The following is a 20257-nucleotide window of genomic DNA, read 5'->3' on the forward strand; positions in this document are numbered from 1 at the left end:
TTGCTAAGTTGCTCAGTCATGTCCAACTCGTTGCGACCCTTTGAACTATAGCCCACCAGGCTCTTTTGTCCATGGGATTCTCCAGGAAAGAATACTGGAGTGGGTTGCCATGCCCTCCTCCAGGGGATCTTCCCAACCCAGGGATCAAACCGTCTCTCATATCTCCTGTATAGACAGGTGGATTCTTTACCACTAGCACCAAATGGGAAGCCAGGAAAAATATGGCTGCCTTTAAATTCTAAGCTTTGTATGTACCTTTAATGTTATGAAACCAGACACAGGTTACTAAAGTGTATGCCATTTTGGGACCCAAACTTTTATGATGATTCTTTGTGTGAGAAAGTTTTCCTTTTCTTTTTTTAATTGAAGGATAATTGCTTTACAGTATTTTGTGGTTTTCTGTCATACATTTCTTTGTTTCAGAAGAAAAAGAGGCTCATACATTTGGAAAATTCTTCTTCCTAAAAAACTACAAAAAATGCCTAAACATATCTGTTTTGTTTCTAAGGATAGCTTGTAGAAAATACAAAGTGCTATTTCAAAATAGTTGTGGTAGGAAAAAAGGTATATATTCCTATTTGTTTTATTCCTACACCGTCCTCTTTTCAAAGAGGTTATAATTACTTTGACTAGGTGTTCAGTCTTTCTATTTCTGTGCCTAAACATAGTAATTTTTACTAGCAGCGTCTTCCTCACCACAGGATGTTTTGCATCAGGGATACTTCATCTATCTGTCATCTTGTATCTGCTTCTCTTTCTGGTGCACCTTGACATTGACATAATGCCAAAACCTATCACATAATCAGGTCTTGGTTTATGGCTCAGAAAGGGAGAGTATGAAGTAAGCCAGCATTTGGTTTTCCCATAGGTGCAAAAGGAATCAAATGGTTAAGATAAAGCACATCCTGGGTAGTCATAACAAATGAATAGAAACTCCGGATTGAGCTGGAATACTGATTTAAAACTCACTGTCCAACTCATACTCAACTATAATGTTGATTTTAGAAATTTGAGTTTTTCATTACTCCATAAGATAACCTATCATAGAAGATATGATTGCTGTCTAGGAAGATATGAAAAGCAGAACCATACTAATTCTTTATATCTATAAATATAAATAGAAAATATATTTTTAAAATAAATTAACTTAAATATCAAAGCAGCAGTTTACTTCTCTTTTTTTTCTGCTTTAAAGAAGGTATAAAGAAAACATTTCTCATATTGAATATTTGGGGAAATGAATTCATTTACCTTGTTTATCTCATAGATTTTATGATGAACAAAGTTAACACTTTTATTTCCATATATATGTTGGATGGGGAAGGGTGTTCTAGAACCCTGCCATGTAAAGTATGCATGCACCAATCAGCAGTGTCAGTATGTGGGGGATTCTCAGAAATGCAGCCCCACCCCAGCCTTTTTGAGGCAGAATCTGCCCCTTAACATGGTCTCAGGTGATTCACATTAAAGCACATTAAATTTAAGAAACACTCCTCAGGGCAAGTTACCCTTACTTTTCCCATCTCTTGCACGATTTCCCACCTCCTTTCTCCTAGGAATCACTTATGGTTTTCTCATGAACAGTTTTCAGTCTCTCCTTCAGCCTCAGAAAGCTGACCTCAGGCGCTCTGGCCTCTTCTTCTTGGCTTTTCTGGTTTATCTAGCAGCTGTGACTTCCCTATTTCAGATGCATTAAATAGCCTTAAAATAGCTGGCCAACCTCTCCGAGCTTATCATTAAAACTAGCAGGGAGAAAAAAAAAAACATCTCCCTGACAGATAGTGATGTTTATAATACCTTAAGTCCCAAAAGATTTAGTAAAAGAGAAAAGGAAAAATCAAATATGTAAATTATTGTCCTGGGTTGATTTGTAGTACATTTGTAGTACATAATGTCCATGCAGAAGTAGCACTAATTTAGAAAATGTGATGTTAATATTAATTTCTTTTTGAGATACTAATGATATTCTTGACTGAAAACTCTATGGTCAGTTGAAGTTTGGGATTTAACGTCTTTGCTTGTATGATCGTTTGTGCCTGTAGATTCAATTTATTATTTTTATTGCCTAAACATTGCCATTTTCAATTTGACTAGGATATAAGAATTTTGTGTTTGTTTTAGTTTTAAAAGGAATAGATAATTAAACCAGTAGTAATATATATGCCTCAGGGTTTTCCATAAAAAATGAAGTGATAGCCAGAAATAAGTTTGAACTAGTTATTATTTTAATTAATTAACCCTAATGAGTAGAAGTGCATCTGTTTTCAGGTTAACTAAAATATAAATATAAACTTTGGAGGGAAAAATTATAATGATGTCACAGAATACTTAATCACTTTAATATCCTACTCTCTTCTGTTTTTTTTTTTTTTCTGAGAACATGTATGTTCTACTCTCTCAGAAAATTTCAGTATTATGATACTGTGCTATCAGTTTTAGTCACCAGGTTATACATTAGATCCTCAGTCCTTATTCTACAGCTGACAGTTTGTACCATTTTACTAACCCCTTCCCATTTCCCCCACCCTCACCTCTTGGCAACCACTCTTCTATTCTTTGTTTCTGTGAGTTTGACTCAACAAGTGGCATAGAAAATATGGTACTTTTGATTTAGGGAAATGGTTCTCAACTGATGAGGGGGTAGATCAGTGGGGAGGCGATTTTGGTTTTGCCCTATGGGGATATCTGTCTGGACATACGTTGGCTGTCACAACTGGGTAGGCAGGGCACAACTGGCATCTAGTGTGGAAACTAGGGGTCCAACTAAACATCTTACAAAGAACATGACGGCTTCCTTCAACCAAGAATGACCTGGTGCAAAATGTCAGCTTCCAGGCTGAGAAACCCCTACTCAAGGGGTGGATAATGGTGATCCATCAGGAGTTATGGTCACTGAAAAGAGCTTAGGGGTACTCAGCAACTTCTTTAAGTCCCAGCCATACTTCCATCAGAAGCTCTAAATTCCAGATCTTTTTAAATATAAGTTTTAAGAAATAGACCAATAGTTCTTCCCAAATTTGAAATGTCTTTCATGTAATGATTGCATCACCCGAGCTATATAAAATTATTATTTGAGGGAAAATTGTCAAGAGCGGCTCATTCCTTCATATATAGTATTTTCTATTCCTAGTCATCCTCTTCTCCAGAGATATATTCACACATAAAACCTTAGAACTGACTTATGGTATTTTCTTGGGAGGATTATTTCTATCTCTATTTTTAAATAGTGCTTTATATCTTAAAGGAAACCTGGTAGAAAAGTATGGTGTTGTGTTAATTACTCAGTCATGTCCGACCCTTTGCGACCTCATGGATTGTTGCCTGCCAGGCTCCTCTGTCCATGGAATTCCCCAGGCAAAAATAATGGAGTGGGTTGCCATTCCCTTCTCCAGGAGATCTTCCTGACCCAGGGATCAAAACCAGGTCTCTTGCAAGTTGATTATCATCTGAGCTCTCAGTTTGGTACTTTGTTATTAGGTATGGGAAAAATATCTGTGAAGAAGTTTAGTGAAACTTTGGTTTTCTTTAGTAAATTTCATGGAAATATTACTCAAACTTGTCAATTGAAATTATCAGGAGGGTCATGATAATTCATTACAATTTATTTTCAATAAAAAGTTTTCTTTGACATGGATATTTTCTGGTACTGTTTGTTCACTTTAGTAAAGTAAACAAGCAATTAACCTTCTCTGGCCCTATAAACTATGAATTACATCAATAATATTTGAATTTGGGGCTTAATTATTCAGAAGTGTTAGTAAATACTTCAGTAGTTTAAATATTTTTTTGATTTAGAAAATAATCAACACATATCAAAGCCCATACATATTGTTGGATCATAATATAGAAAGAATCCATAGTTTACACATGACTAGTACTTAAATTGACTGGTCGATTGAAATGTCTTAGTCAGTGTATGATTACAGAGGAGAGATTAGAGGGAAATAGGCTACATAGTTTTCACTTAGGATAGTATTGGTGAGATGGTTAAGCAGTACAAAGGAATCTAGAACTTTGACTCAATTAAGTAAACTTAACTAAGGAGAAGAAAATGAAGACAGATTTGAAGGAGGGGTGGGGTGAAATTAGAAGTCTCAATTATTACAATTAAAATTGTAAATTTTAAAAATAATTAAACCACCTCCATCTTTCAATTCTTTTAGGTATTTTTTCATAAAGATTTTCCTAGTTATTTATTGCTGTCTTAACAGTGATAATGTACTTAAATAGAAAACAGTCTCCTGGCAAATAGAGACCCCATTGGTTGCTCACCCAATATTTGTTCCCTGGTTTTTTCTTTGCTGATAGAACACTGAAACGGTTCATGTTTTCACCCTCCTATGTGTTCCTGGAAAATGACCCTTCTATTACTTTGCAGGGTAAGTATTGATTCATCTGAGAGCAAATCATGATAATTAAGTCATTTTTCCAATGTTGGTTTAGGCAAGAGTATGTAAAGCCAGTGAAATTGGAACAGGACTCCAGTGACTTTTGGGAAAGTTTCCTTCCAATAAAAAGATAGGAGGTCTCTGTGACAGTCTAGAGGGGTGGGATGAGTTGGGAGGTTGGAGAGAGTTTCAAGAAGGAGGAAATATATGTATACTTAATGGCTAATTCATGTTATTGTGTGGCCAAAACCAACACAATATTATAATTGTGGTCCTCCAATTAATAATTAAAAAAAAAAAAACATGGGGAGGCCAGGTACTTTGTGCCTCTGGGTTTGCTTTGTAATGGCCCAGTGTCCAGTCTGGAGGACCTGCACTCCCTTAATGGCCAGAAAGGTAAAGACAGAGAGCGTTAGAGAGACCATCCAGGAACCCTGACATCTCAGAACCTCTGAGTTATGTGGAGGCATATGTTTTCCTTATTGAATCCACTCTTTTTGTATTTCTCATACTTTCCATGTAAAGATATCCTGATAGGATGCAATGCTTTATCTCCTGGTCAGACACCCTGATTTCTCAATGAAGGCTATGGCAATGCATAATTCTATCCTACAATGTTATCTGTATTTTCCCAGGTTGTCTTTTTTTGTGCTTTAAGATGATGTCAAAGATAACAGGAAGAATAGTAAAATAGAATAAGCACATCATGTAAAATTGGCACATCTGCATTTGGATTTTGGCTGTATCTTTTATTGCTGTATGATCTAATGCAAGTCTATTAACCTTCATTAGCATTTATCCTCACATTTAATTGAGGCATAACAGTAATTTCTAAGTCACAGCACTTTAGAGTAAATGATAGTTGGGCAAGTGAGATGTTCCTATATATCTAATTATGTATATCTATCTATCTATATACATATACACAAATGTATGTAAAATAGGTTTACAGATATCATTTCTTAATCTTAGACAAATTTTACAATTTTTCCATTCTAATCGAAACCTGCTAAATTCATTAATTGCCGTTGTTCAGTTGCTCAGTCATGTCCAACTCTTTGCAACCCTATGGACTGCAGTATGCCAGGCTTCCCTGTCCTTCACCATCTCCCAGAGCTTACTCAAGCTCATATCCATTGAGTTGGTGATGCCATCCAACCATTTTGTCCTCTGTCATCCCCTTCAATCTTTCCCAGCATCAGGGTCTTTTCCAATGAGTCAGCTGTTCACATCAGGTGGCCAAACTATTGGAGCTTCAGCTTCAGCATCAGCCCTTCTAATGAATAGTCAATTCATTGATACGTCTGCTTAAATCTCAGTCTACACCATGTCTTAGAGTTGAATTTTGAAAAAGGAAAATTTGATAGTATTACCTGGGATGCCAATTAATACCTCTTCTCAATTAAGAGCTCAAAATATTACCATTAGCAGCATATGATTGTTATTTCATTGAAGCTGCACAGATCAAAGTTTGCATATAATCTTGAAATTAGAATTGAAAGAATAAAAATAAGGTAAATTTATGTCCAATTTATTTATTTAAATTTCTAAGTGGTTAGAATTTCCTCAGATATTAATATTTCTTCTTCAGGGATAACTTCTAACTCTCATATGCCACCCTCCTGCCACCCCCAAGACTAGAATATAACACCTATTAGCTCATCTGCCTTGTTCTTTGTTGTACCGCCTCAGCATGTAGTTAAATGTTATTGCAGTTATTTCATTGATATTTATCTCAGCCTGGAAATGGCAAGTTCTTTGACACCAATTCCCATTTCATGAAATTCTCCCTGTTTTTCTCCCATTTAAGTTTCTTAGATTAATTGCCCATAAATTTAAATTACCTGGATAAGTAAATAATAAAATCTTTCCAATACAAGGGAGGACAATGAAACTAACACTGATTTTGCATTTGTTGAGAAAAATTTGATGTTCCAATCTGTTTTAGATAGGGTCTGTTAATGATTTCACTCTTTTTTCAATGGCATAACTTAGGTAAAATTACACATACTATAGTGTATATATTATATATGTACGAGTGTATATTACAGATGTACTTATGTAATATATAAATATGCATATATAATAGTATAGATATACATCTATGTCTATACTACATATATTATTTTTTGTACTAGCAGACCTACTTAGTTAAACATATTTAGAAAATACAACAAGCCTATGCATTGGAAGTTAACTGAAAAAGATAAGTAGCTTAGGATAGCTCTATATTGAAAATTATATAGGCTGTTGTCTAGGGGTAAAAATCTGGTATCCTGCAAATAAATTCCAGTTACCTAAAACTAGAAATATTTAGAATTGAGTGAATCATCAAGAATAATGGAAATAATAAAAGTACTCTCTAAAACAAGTCTCTATTGTAGTATAATTTGCCTTCAATATTGGAATTATTGCTATTTGTGAAGTCTGGGTTCTAAAAGTCTTATCTACTGGATTTCTACCTTTCATTTTATGAACGGTGTCTGAAATGTAGGAAGAATATGTTGACAACTGTGTGTCAATGATAACCACCTGGGACTCTGCCTTTGTGAATCACAGTCCAAAGTCTGCTTCATATGCTGAATAGTACATCCAGGAAAATAAAAATTTTGACATATGTGATTCTTGGTCATTTAAAATTTTTCTGCCTAGGATGAACAATGCTATATATTTTATATATATTATTATATATATATATTTTATGTTCACTTTCACCTACTGTGCTGACCTTTCAAGGAAGGTTGTCAGATTAATTAGAAAAACATGGCAAAGTTTTATAGGTCTTTTTTAACCTTTCCTTGAAGCAAAATACACTATAGAATAAGGTGGAAGGTGAATAAGTGGTAGAAATCAACAAAAATAGAATTTATTCTAGCAATATTAAATTTATAAAATTTAAAATGTTATCTTGTATCTATTTTATCAGAAATTATGTTAGTGTTTAAAGAAAAAGAAATATTTTTCTTTGATAATGTTGTATATTTCTGTATAAATCTTCCTCTCTGTATCAAAACAGTGCTTGTTTGTATTTTGGGGATTGAATTAGAATTTTTTAAATATGACATGTGATATACTTTGTTTTTTTTTGTTTTTTTTTTTTGCTTTGATGTATAGCCTTGTTGGGTTTAGAGGAAAGGAGTCTTGAAACATATTTGAATGGGTTTTCTTTATTTCAGCTTTACCCACAAATTTGTGCTTTGTGATATTTAACATTTAAATGATATTAGTCATTTAACATAAGTAATTATAAAGTTAAATAAAAAGCTAAGATACACAAATAATTTTCATGTCTAATTTGAATGTTTAATAATTTAATAAATTTATTATGTAGATTTCATTTTTTTAATTCAAATTGACAGTAAAGGTTTGCTTCTAGTGATTTGTCATATTGATAGCATTTTATAAAAATAACAACTTTCTTAGCACCAAAATATTTTACTTTGTGCAACTTCAAGTGAAAGAACTTTCTGATAAAAAAGAAATTATTAAAGTAAGAATAACCAAAATATAGATATTAAACTTAAAAAAGAATGGTTTTCATACTTATTTTACATTAAATTTGTTGACACATGTACAAAAGGGTATATAGCAGATTGGATATCAATTTTTGTATTGCTAGGAAATGTCCAGCTCCCTTAAAATAAAGAGCATACTTAGAACAAATGTTGTATTTTCAAGTTTCCAAGTTTTCATTTGAATATGGGATATAAATGTAGCATATGTGTTCCAATGGAGACGAATTTCCATTCTGTCATTTCATTAAGTGTAAGTCAAGAATTTTGATGGGAATTTATAAAAATCATAATTTTCCCAAAAGTTTTACTTATTTACTTTACTCCTTAAATATTTTCTTTTTAATTTCATAAATTAATGGTCTTGACCTTTAGGTTTATTATTCACTGGTGTTTCATTTCTTTTGAAAGATTTTTTTTTAAAGAAATTAAATTTGGCCTGTAAAAAAATACGGCGTAAAACACTTTTTAAATAAGTCCCATGTCCCAAATGATAGCCATTGGACCTGAGAACATTTAAAGGTTATAACATTTACAATACAAGCCACTTCAAGTATTTCTGCAAACTTCGTAGCTCACTGATTACTATCAGTTTTGTTTTTTGCTAATGATGTTCACTTTATTCAGGAAATGTTATATGAAGAAGAATTATCAATGTAATAGCCCAGATTTCTTGCTAAAATTATTTATCCCTTTTACAGGGGACATAAGAAGAAAAACATCAAGGGGAATAGTATACTCAATTTTCTGAATAGCCTGTTTACAAGTTTGTTTTATTCATTCTGGTAGTAAGGCAGCTTACTATACACAACTCACACACACACACATATATGTTATGTATATACAGTTATATAAAACTACATATATACATATATATTAAACTACAGAGACATATATAGCTGTATCTATATAAACTAATATATTGAAATTGTTTTTAATTTTTAAACAATAATTATTAGAAATGCAAAATTCTGGGCTTCTAAGACCGACTACTATGTTAAAAATCCTGGGATCAGGTTTCAGCAATCTGTATTTTCACAGGCTTTCCATGTGATTCTCATGCTGTTTAACTTTGGGAATCACTGTGCTAGAAAATCATTATCTGCTATAATGAAGCAGGTATTACTTATGAACATAATTGACTTCTGCTTGATATGGTGCTGTGCTATAGTTTTTTCCAAACTGTTGATGTAGCACTATGCATAATTCATGATAAATATAGTTCTGGATATTTTAAAATTTAGGATATTACAATAAACACATAGCAGGAAAAATAGGCATTTTACCAGCCACTCAAGGAATCTATTATTAGAACTTTTGTAACAGGAATTCATTTTGGCATTCTCAAGTTTCTCTTATGTAATCTTGGAGCTTGGTTTGAGTTGATTGTAGTAGCTTGAGTATTTGTAAATGCTGAAGATATTTATACATTTTCATCCATTGCTCATGAAAAGAGAGATAACATTAAAGCCAAAAGATTAGAAAAGCCATAAATTAAGTGATAGTGAAATTGGAATAAGGAATATGAAAATTCCCCATCAAAGAGTTACTTGAATTTAAGGTTGTCTGGAAAATGACTATGAAACATTCCTAGAAAGTTACTGAGATCAGCTTATAATAGATTTTATGTGCCCCACTAAAGATATTGGAGATTATTCAAAGGCCATATTTTAAAGAGGTGATTATAAGTTCAGTTCAGTTCAGATCAGTCGCTCAGTCATGTCCACTCTTTGTGACCCCATGAATTGCAGCACGCCAGGCCTCCCTGTCCATCACCAACTCCCGGAGTTCACTCAAACTCACGTCCAACAAGTCGGTGATGCCATCCAGCCATCTCATCCTCTGTCATCCCCTTCTCCTCCTGCCCCCAATCCCACCCAGCATCAGAGTCTTTTCCAATGAGTCAACTCTTCGCATGAGGTGGCCAAAGTACTGGAGTTTCAGCTTTAACATCATTCCTTCCAAAGAAATCCCAGGGCTGATCTCCTTCAGAATGGACAGGTTGGATCTCCTCTCAGTCCAAGGGACTCTAAAGAGTCTTCTCCAACACCACATCACCACAACACCAGCATCAGTTATTCGGTGCTCAGCCTTTTTCATAGTCCAACTCTCACATCCATACACGACTACTGCAAAAACCTTAGCCTTGACTAGACGGACCTTTGTTGGCAAAGTAATGTCTCTGCTTTTGAATATGCTATCTAGGTTGGTCATAACTTTCCTTCCAAGGAGTAAGTGTCTTTTAATTTCATGGCTGCAATCACCATCTGCGGTGATTTTGGAGCCCGAAAAAATAAAGTCTGACACTGTTTCCACTGTTTCCCCATCTGTTTCCCATGAAGTGATGGGACCAGAAGCCATCATCTTAGTTTTCTGAATGTTGAGCTTTAAGGCAACTTTTTCACTCTCCTCTTTCACTTTCATCAAGAGGCTTTCTAGTTCTTCTTCACTTTCTGCCATAAGGGTGGTGTCATCTGCATATCTGAGGTTATTGATATTTCTCCCAACAATCTAGATTCCAGCTTGTGCTTCTTCCAGCCCAGCATTTCTCATGATGTACTCTGCATATAAATTAAATAAGCAGGGTGACTATATACAGCCTTGATGTACTTCTTTTCCTATTTGGAACCAGTCTGTTGTTCCATGTCCAGTTCTAACTGTTGCTTCCTGACCTGCGTATAGGTTTCTCAAGAGGCAGGTCAGGTAGTCTGGTATTCCCATCTCTTTCAGAATTTTCCACAGTTGATTGTGATCCACACAGTCAAAGGCTTTGGCATAGTCAATAAAGCAGAAATTGATGTTTTTCTGGAACTCTCTTGCTTTTTTGATGATCCAGTGGATGTTGGCAATTTGATCTCTGGTTCCTCTGCCTTTTCTAAAACCGGCTTGAACATCTGGAAGTTCACGGTTCACATATTGCTGAAGCCTGGCTTGGAGAGTTTTGAGCATTACTTTGCTAGCGTGTGAGATGAATGCAACTGTGTGGTACTTTGAGCATTCTTGGGGCTTCCCTGGTGGCTGAGAGGTTAAAGCATCTACCTGCAATGCAGGAGACCCGGGTTCAATCCCTGGATCAGGAAGATCCCCTGGAGAAGGAAATGGCAACCCAATCCAGTATTCTTGCTTGGAGAATCCTATGGACAGAGGAGCCTGGTAGGCTACAGTCCACGGCGTCGCAAAGAGTCGGACATGACTGAGCGACCGCACTTTCACTTTGAGCATTTTTGGCATTGCCTTTCTTTGGGATTGGAATGAAAACTGACCTTTTCCAGTCCTGTGGCCATTGCTGAGTTTTCCAAATTTGCTGGCATATTGAGTGCAGCACTTTCACAGCATCATCTTTCAGGATTTGAAATAGCTCAACTAGAATTCAATCACCTCCACTAGCTTTGTTCGTAGCGATTATGGAGGTGATTATGGAGACTGTTGTAATCAAAGAACAGACAGGAGTCAGAAAAAGCAGTCAGAAATCACTGTAAAAGTTCTCAGAATAGATTATGGAAACCAAGGGTCAGCCCTCTATTCTTCTAATTATGCATTTTAGTGATTTGGCATAGGCTAAATTTTCATTATCTTGCTGACACTCCAAGAAGGGATATTTAGAAAAAAAGAATTTTTATTAATATATCATTTTTATAATAAAGGCATAAAATAAAGAGAAACCAAATTTGGTGTATTGTGTAAGTTGTAAGACCTTTGTGGAACTCCACAGAAGAAAAATTAATGAACTAAGGAAGACAAAGCAAAAGGTAAAAAAGAGGGCATAAGATGCTTGGCAAATGTAATCAAATTTCCTTTCCAAGTGACAATACCAATTAATTTTCTTTTGGGTGTAGGGCTAAGAATAAGTTAAAGTTTTTGTGGCCCATGCATGCTCAGTCAATCAATTATGTCCAACTCTTCAGGACCTTATGGACAGTAGCCCATCAGGCTCCTTTGTCTGGAATTTTTCAAACTTTAGACAAATGTAAAGAGTGATCTTTTTTCTCAACATAAAGAGACAAGACCATGAGTCCAGCAACCAGGGAGATTCAGCTAGTGCAGGAAGAGAGGAGACACACAGCGTGGTGGTTTCAAAGAACCTTAACTCTTAGTCTACACTTGGATACTTACTCAGTACTGTGAATATCAAGGCATCTGGTAGTCATGAACATCGATCTTCTCAAAAGTCTTCAATGGAATTTAAAGCTCATGGATGATATGAATCGATTTTGTACACTGTGCTATAAAACCGTTTGTCATGTCTATCCTGAATGGATGGATGTGCTGGGTAATCAGTTTTTAAAGTAGAATCAGTATAATTTCAATTTACTCATTCTCTTGAGTGTTGAAAAACAAGTAACAGTGTAGTCCTAAACCAAAGATTACTGTATAGAATTTTGTGAAAATATTTGTTGATAGAGCTGCTTCACTTTCTTATAAAGGGGGCATATTTTTATCTTATTTGGAGCAGTAGCATATATTTGAATGAGTAATCAATTTTGGAGCCAGCAGGGACTTTAGAAATCATCTACTGCAATTCCTTAATTACACAGACAAGCAGTTGAAGCTCAGGGACCCTCAAGGTCATCCTCAAAGTCATTGTTTTCTGGGTCTGTATAGTGGTCTTTCATTAATCCTCTCTGTCTTTTCTGAGGACAGTACCAAAGAAAAATTCAAGATTATGTGATTTAATGTTGAAGAGATTACATTGCACAGAATTTCAGGACTATTGAGTCTGAATGTCTTGCCTTACAGTACCCTAAAGAATAACCAAATCTTGGGATACATCAGTCAGTGCTGTGCTCTTTTCTCAGCAGTTGAAAAATGCTGATCTTTCATAAGGCCAAGAGGAAAATTGGGTTGTATAGGATTATTATTAGCTCTCCATTCTCTCATGTATCCCTATCCTCTCATCACAACTTGATTTATGATCCAGGGACTGAGTTGTCACTCTCTGCCTAAAAATTCTTAACTCATTCTCTGACAACTAAAAATTGATTTTAGCTTAGATTCAAATATAACTGTACTTGCGTCAAAAGAGTAGTTTTATATGTTGGCTCATAATCAAAACAAATCTCATTTACTCTTAGTTTTCATAAGAACCAATGACTGTTTTGAGATCTTTTAAAAAAATTAGTACATCACTTTAATGTGACTAGTCTTCAGATAGAAGGCTAGATGTGTTATCTTCTAAGCAATAAATCCTCAAGATTTTAAACATCTCAAAATTATTAGCAATATTTTTGCCTTCTCAACAGTAATTTTTATGGAATATTTTTATAGAAATATATGGCATTCTTATGTAGCTTTCTGTAATGTGATAATTATAAGTTAGGATAGCAAGTTAGTTTTTCAGCAGATTTTGGAAACTAGAATGTAAAAATCAGGGCAGGAGTTTTATAACCCAAAAAATATTTTGTGGTATAATTTGCCATGGTAATAATCTCCTCTAAAATAAATACTTCTTCATTTCTGAAATATATGATCCTATTCAAAGATAATCTCTGTAGTGTTAAACACTACAGGAAGAACTAAAGATGCTAACATTATTTTAGAAAGGAAATTCTGTGGAGTCACATTATTTATTGGAATCGAATTCTGGATATAGTATGTGGTATAAACGGGGCTTGCACAAGCTTCAGTGTATTGGAATTTATTCATCCTGTTTAGTAACTGCCTGAGCTCCTGCTATGTACTGGTACTATCATAGGCAGTAAAAGATGCAAAAAACAATACCCATTGCTAATATTTCAACAATGTGCTGTGCTCTATTTGTAATGCTTTTCATATGTCAACTTGTTTAATTCTCACAACAGTCTTATAATGTTTTACTTTCATCTTACAGAAAAAATAAACCCCACCTCCAAATTTAAATAACTAAACAAGATCATGCACTTAGTAAGTGACGGAGTCAGGAATAAAATCAGGTAGTCTGACTTTTTACGTTATGTACATTACCATTATTCCATACTACCTATTGTAAGAGAGTTCAGTTCAGTTCAGTTCAATTCAGTCGCTCAGTTGTGTCCGACTCTTTGCGGCCCCATGAATCACAGCACGCCAGGCCTCCCTGTCCATCACCAACTCCCGGAGTTCACTCAAACTCACATCCATCGAGTCGGTGATGCCATCCAGCCATCTCATCCTCTGTCGCCCCCTTCTCCTCCTGCCCCCAATCCCTCCCAGCATCAGAGTCTTTTCCAATGAGTCAACTCTCCACATGAGGTGGCCAAAGTACATAAAACCAGTTAGTCTGACTTTTTACATTATGTACATTACCATTATTCTATACTGCCTATTGTAAGAGAGTTAATGAAGCCATTTCCTTGACAAACAATCTGATAGAAGAGAATGCATGAAGCAGTAACTACAATAGAGTGATAGTCATCAATTAAGATACACAGTGATTCAATAATACTGTAATGTGCGTCATCAGCTCTGCTTAACGCGAGTCAGAGTAAACTATGTCAAGGGTAAAGTATGCGAAGATTTAAAGATAAATAGTAATTTACCAGGTATATGTGATTGGGCATCACATACACAAAACACAGACTATAAAATAGCATGTATATTGAGAAAAAAAAAATATAGCGCATGTATTCTGAAAGTAGTGTAGAGAAAAGCAGAACATTGAATTTGTGAAGGGAAAAACAGAATTATCCTGGATTGTGAAGAGCCTCATACACCATGTCAGAGGGTTGGAATTCTTTTAATGGAAAATTGTTCAGCAGTCCAGAAGTTAGGAAGTTCACTCTGTGGACTTACAATAGAGCTGCAAAGAACAGTTGGTTTATTAAGGTCATCCAAGAAAGATATCTGGCATGGCATAGAATTGAAGTTATGGATATTGGTCATTTATGATGTCCAATAAGGTTATATTAAAAAAAAGAAATGGTGTCAACAGGATATAGGATATGGAGAATTTTAGGGTAATTTCTATGATATTGCATGTTACTGATGATGACTGATATGTATCTTAATTTCTCCTAGATTGAAGTTTCTTGACTTTTAGAGTTCTTCAGAATCAACTGTTGAACAGTACTACTATAGATATGAATTGTATTGCTAATGGATGACATATTTATTTATATTTATGTATGTATATGCACACTCACAGATATACATCTGTAACACATAATATACCTATTAGTATCTTATGTGCTTTTGCATTTGAAATTCTGTATCATTGCCCCAATGTTATAGTTTCTAAATTACAGAGAAATATAGATTCTATGAAGATTAAATTTTCAAATGGAAGGTCACAGATGCAGAAAGTCATATAATAAACTTTTAGAGTTTGGGCAGATCCAGCTATGGGTATTTTGGCAGTAAAGGATACATAAAAACAAAAGTAAACTTTTAATTTCATTATTAATTTTATAATAAATTGTATCTACAGTATAAAAAAGGTAATTTCTAGATAAGCATTATAGAATGCACTCATGATATGTGATAGACAAAGGATAAATAGAAAATAAAAGACAAATTTTGAATAGAATTTTAACCAGTGACAAACTTAGAAAATGTTCACCAGATAGGTTTTCTCTCAGCAATCAATTTTCCTTTGAAAAAACACTGATATTATTAGATATAAGTTGTAGAAATTATGATTTTCAACAGAGATATAGGTAGATATTTTCAATAATGTTTAAATAGGAGAGGGATAGTGTTTATAACCTGTTATAGAAGCAAATGTTCCATAGGAAGTGAGTATAAATAAATACAGCATGAAACATCTCAACCCACTTACAAGCAAAATATTGAAATGAGATATGTTACTTAAATTTATATGTTCCTTAGGAAACAGACATAAGTCTGAATTATTACCTTGGAAAATTACAACATATATCTCTCATTAAATACCCTGGTCAAAGTGTAGAAAAGAAGGGCATTTTTTTATGTAAAGAACAGCTATTTCTTTAAATTTTATATAACTAACTTTTATTCTTATAATTAATTGGGATTTAGTATACTGATTTAGCTCTCTGATTCACCAAGTCTTTCAATAACCTCATCCATCAGGGGCTCACTTTTTGGTTCTTCAAAAAAGATCATGAACCTAGCACAGTATTAACAATTATTTAAAAACTTAAGTTGACTGAACAGTTAATGAAATGTAATGTGTTTAACAATAGGATGAGGAAATCCCTAACGACCTCTCAGCTAATTAGTAGATACCAAAATATGGAAGAATCACTAAATGTTACATACAGGGTATTTCGTAAAATATAATGAATCTGAAAAATGAAAAACTTGCCTTACAAAAGTATCTACATAGTTTGGGAGAAAAAAAAAATTTTTTTAACGAGGCCAGATTTCTCTTTGCTATTCTATAGTAATTTATTAGCTTTTTTTTGGAATACATAATGTGACTTGTGAGTAATAGTAAAGAAAAAACTGTTATTTTAATTAATACAACATAAGCTGTTTTAAAAAGTGGCTTCAGAAGATATTTGTATCATTTGATTCTAGATAATCGAGAATCAGTCATTGAACATGTATAAGCACTTCCTTTGCTAGACAGTTTAGAGTCAAAAGAGAGAGAAAAAAAATCACTGCCTGCAAGGAGTTTCCAGTATTGTTGTTATTTAGTTGCCAAGTTGTGTTTGACTCTCTGTGATCCCACAGACTGCAGCACGCCAGGCTTCCCTGTCTTTCTGTGTCTCATGTGTTTCTAGTACACTAGTATAGTTTGTCTTGTTCTTATGTAATACATTCAGCTTTCAGAGCCAAGGAGGAATACGGCCAGTCAGTGTTTGGACATTTCATTCTAGCTGTTGGTTATTTTATATATATATATATATATATATATATATATATATATATATATAATTAATATGTTGGTCATATTTTATTCTGGTCTTTACATTTTGGCTCTTTGGGAATAATTTTTGTTGTTGTTTAATTGCTAAGTCATGTCTGACTCATTTTGTGACCTCCTGGACATAATTTGCCAGGTTCCTCTGTCCATAGTATTTCCCCGGCAGGAATACTGGAGTGGGTTGCCATTTCCTTCTTCACGGGATCTTACCATTCCAGGGATCCAACCGCATATAGGACTAATGGAAAAACTGTAGCTTTGTCTGCAAAGTGTATGTCTCTGCTTTTTAATACACTGTCTTGGTTTGCCATAGCTATTCTTCCAAGGAGCAAGTGTCTTTTAACTTCATGACTGCAGTCACTGTCTCTAGCGATTTTGGAGCACAAGAAAATGATATCTGACACTGTTTCCACACTTTTCCTATTTGCCATGAAGTGATAAGACTGGATGCCATGATCTTCAATTTTTGAATGTTGAGTTTTAAGTCAAGTTTTTCACTCTCCTCTTTTACTTTCATCAAGAGGCTCTTTAGTTCCACTGCACTTTCTGCCATTTAAGTGATATCATCTGCATATCTGAGATTGTTGATATTTCTCCCAGCAATCTTGATTCCAGCTTTAGATTCATCCACCCTGGCATTTCGCATGATGTACTCTGCATATAAGTTAAATAAGCACAGTGACAATATATAGCGTTGATGCACTCCTTTCCCAATTTTGAACCAGTCCGTTGTTCCATGTCTAGTTCTAACTGTTGCTTCTTGTCCTGCATATAGATTTCCCAGGAGGCATGTAATGTGGCCTGATATTCCCATCTCTTCAAGAATCTACCACAGTTTGTTGTGATCCACACAGTCAAAGACCTTTGCCTAGGCAATGAAGCATAAGTAGATGTGTTTTTTTTGGAATCCCCTTGCTTTTTCTTCTTCTATGATCCGGTTGGCAATTTGATCTCTGGTTCCTCTGCCTTTTCTAAATCCAGTTTGTATATCTGGAAGTTCTCGGTTAATGTACTGCTGAAGCCTAGCTGGCAAGATTTTTAGCATAATCTTGCGGGCATGTGAAATGAGTGCAATTATACGGTAATTTGAACATTCTTTGGCATTGCCCTTCTTTGGGATTGGAATGAAAACGGACCTTTTCCAGTCCTATGGCCAATGCTGAGTTTTCCAAATATGCTGATATAATGAGTGCAGCACTTTAACAGCATCATCTTTTGGGATTTGAACTAGCTTGGCTGGAATTCTGTCACCTCCAGTAGCTTGTTCGTAGTAACGCTTTCTAGGGCCCACTTGACATCATGCTCCAGAATGTCTGGCTCTTGGTGAGTGACCACACCATCTTGATTATCTGAGTCAGAGAAAACATCATGGGTTTCTGAGAAAAAAAGAATAGCAAAACTAATACAGTTATGTAAAGTTTAAAAATAAAATAAAATAAAATTAAAAAAAAGAATAGATTCATGTATATATATATATATATAACTGAAACACTTTGTTGTACACTTTATCACGGCATTGTTAATCAGCTACGTGTGCTGTGTCTTGTGCTTAGTTGCTCAGTCGTTTCTGACTCTTTGTAACCCCATGGGTTGCCAGGCTCCTCTGTCCATGGGGATTCTTGAGGAAAGTATACTGAAGTGGGTTGCCATGCCCTCTTCCAGTGGATCTTCCCAATCCAGGGATCGAACCCAGGTCTCCCACATTGCAGGGGATACTTTACCTTCTGAGCTACCAGGGAAGCCCATTAATCAACTCTACTTCAATCTAAAATAAAAAGTTTTAAAATGTCTTATATGCATATGGTAATGTTTCTAAAAACTAAAAGATTCACACTGATACATTACTATTAACTAAACTACATTTTTTTAAAGTTCATCAGTTTTTCTACTAACATCTTTCTTTTCCAGTATCCAATGCAGGGTACCCCATTGCATTTAGTATGAAAATTTTTTTCTGTCAGTTTCTATTGATTAATACATATTATCATGTATAAGTTTAACTCTCATCAGTTTGTTTTTCAAAATAATAGAGTTTATTTCATAGAGCAACTTTAGATTTACAGAAAAGTTGAACAGAGAGTACACTATACTCTGTACAGAGAATTCACATAGATGTTCCCCTTCCCTGAGTTCCCCAATAATTAACATCTTGCAGTGCAGTAATATGTTAAATTTGATGAACCAATATGATGCATTATTTTAGTTAAGTCCATAGTTTACATTAGAGTGCACTCTTCATGTTGTACAGTTTCCTAGGTTTTGCCAACTGCACAATGTATGTACACACTGTTTCATTATCACACAGAATGTTTTCACTACACTACAGATCCCCTGTGCTGTGCCTATTCATCCTTTCTCCCTTCTGTGGCAACACTGATCTTTTCATTCTCTTTATATTTTTCCTTTTCTAAAATGTCCTCAGTTCAGTTCAGTTCAGTTGCTCAGTCGTGTCCAACTCTTTGTGACCCCATGAATCGCAGCACACCAGGCCTCCCTGTCCATCACCAACTCCCAGAGTTCACTCAAACTCACGTCCATCGAGTCAGTGATGTCATCCAGCCATCTCATCCTCTCTTGTCCCCTTTTCCTCCTGCCCCCAATCCCTCCCAGCATCAGAGTCTTTTCCAATGCGTCAACTCTTCGCATGAAGTGGCCAAAGGACTGGAGTTTCAGCTTTAGCATCATTCCTTCCAAAGAAATCCCAGGGCTGATCTCCTTCAGAATGGACTGGCTGGATCTCCTTGCAGTCCAAGAGACTCTCAAGAGTCTTCTCCAACACCACAGTTCAAAAGCATCAATTCTTCAGCGCTCAGCCTTCTTCACAGTCCAACTCTCACATCCATACATGACCACTGGAAAAACCATAGCCTTGACTAGACGGACCTTTGTTGACAAAGTAATGTCTCTGCTTTTGAATATGCTAACTAGGTTGGTCATAACTTTCCTTCGAAGGAGTAAGCATCTTTTAATGTCATGGCTACAATCATCATCTGCAGTGATTTTGAAGTCCAGAAAAATAAAGTCTGTCACTGTTTCCACTGTTTCCCATCTATTTGCCATGAAGTGATGGGACCAGATGCCATGATCTTAGTTTTCTGAATGTTGAGCTTTAAGCCAACTTTTTCACTCTCCTCTTTCACTTTCATCAAGAGGCTTTTTAGTTCCTCTTCACTTTCTGCCATAAAGGTGGTGTCGTCTGCATATCTGAGGTTATTGATATTTCTCCAGGCAATCTTGATTCCAGCTTGTGCTTCTTCCGGCCCAGCGTTTCTCATGATGTACTCTGCATATAAGTTAAATAAGCTAAGGGTGGGATAATATTGTGTGTAACCATTCCAGAATGGCTTAATTCACTTAGCAATGTGCAGTTAAGTTTCCTCTATGTATGATGCTGCTTTATATTGCTCTGACTTTCAATTTATACTTCTAGTTTTACACATGTTTTGAATTCTAAGTTTACCAAAGATGTTTCTGTCTGTATGCTCATTTCATTTTCTACTTAATGAGGACTGCTTATTTTTTGAATCCATTTTGTTTTGTTTCACATAATTCTG

At 35.1% G+C, this 20257-nt stretch overlaps 1 protein-coding gene across 2 annotated transcripts in view; it reads left to right on the top strand.

Moving 5' to 3' along the window:
• EPHA3 (EPH receptor A3) overlaps nucleotides 1–20257 on the top strand; it is a 412248-nt gene that overhangs the window by 24318 nt on the left and 367673 nt on the right. The gene's annotated exons all lie outside the window — the stretch shown is intronic.

Source organism: Bubalus kerabau, chromosome 2 (assembly GCF_029407905.1).
Source record: "Bubalus kerabau isolate K-KA32 ecotype Philippines breed swamp buffalo chromosome 2, PCC_UOA_SB_1v2, whole genome shotgun sequence".
NCBI classification, from domain to species: Eukaryota; Metazoa; Chordata; class Mammalia; order Artiodactyla; family Bovidae; genus Bubalus; species Bubalus kerabau.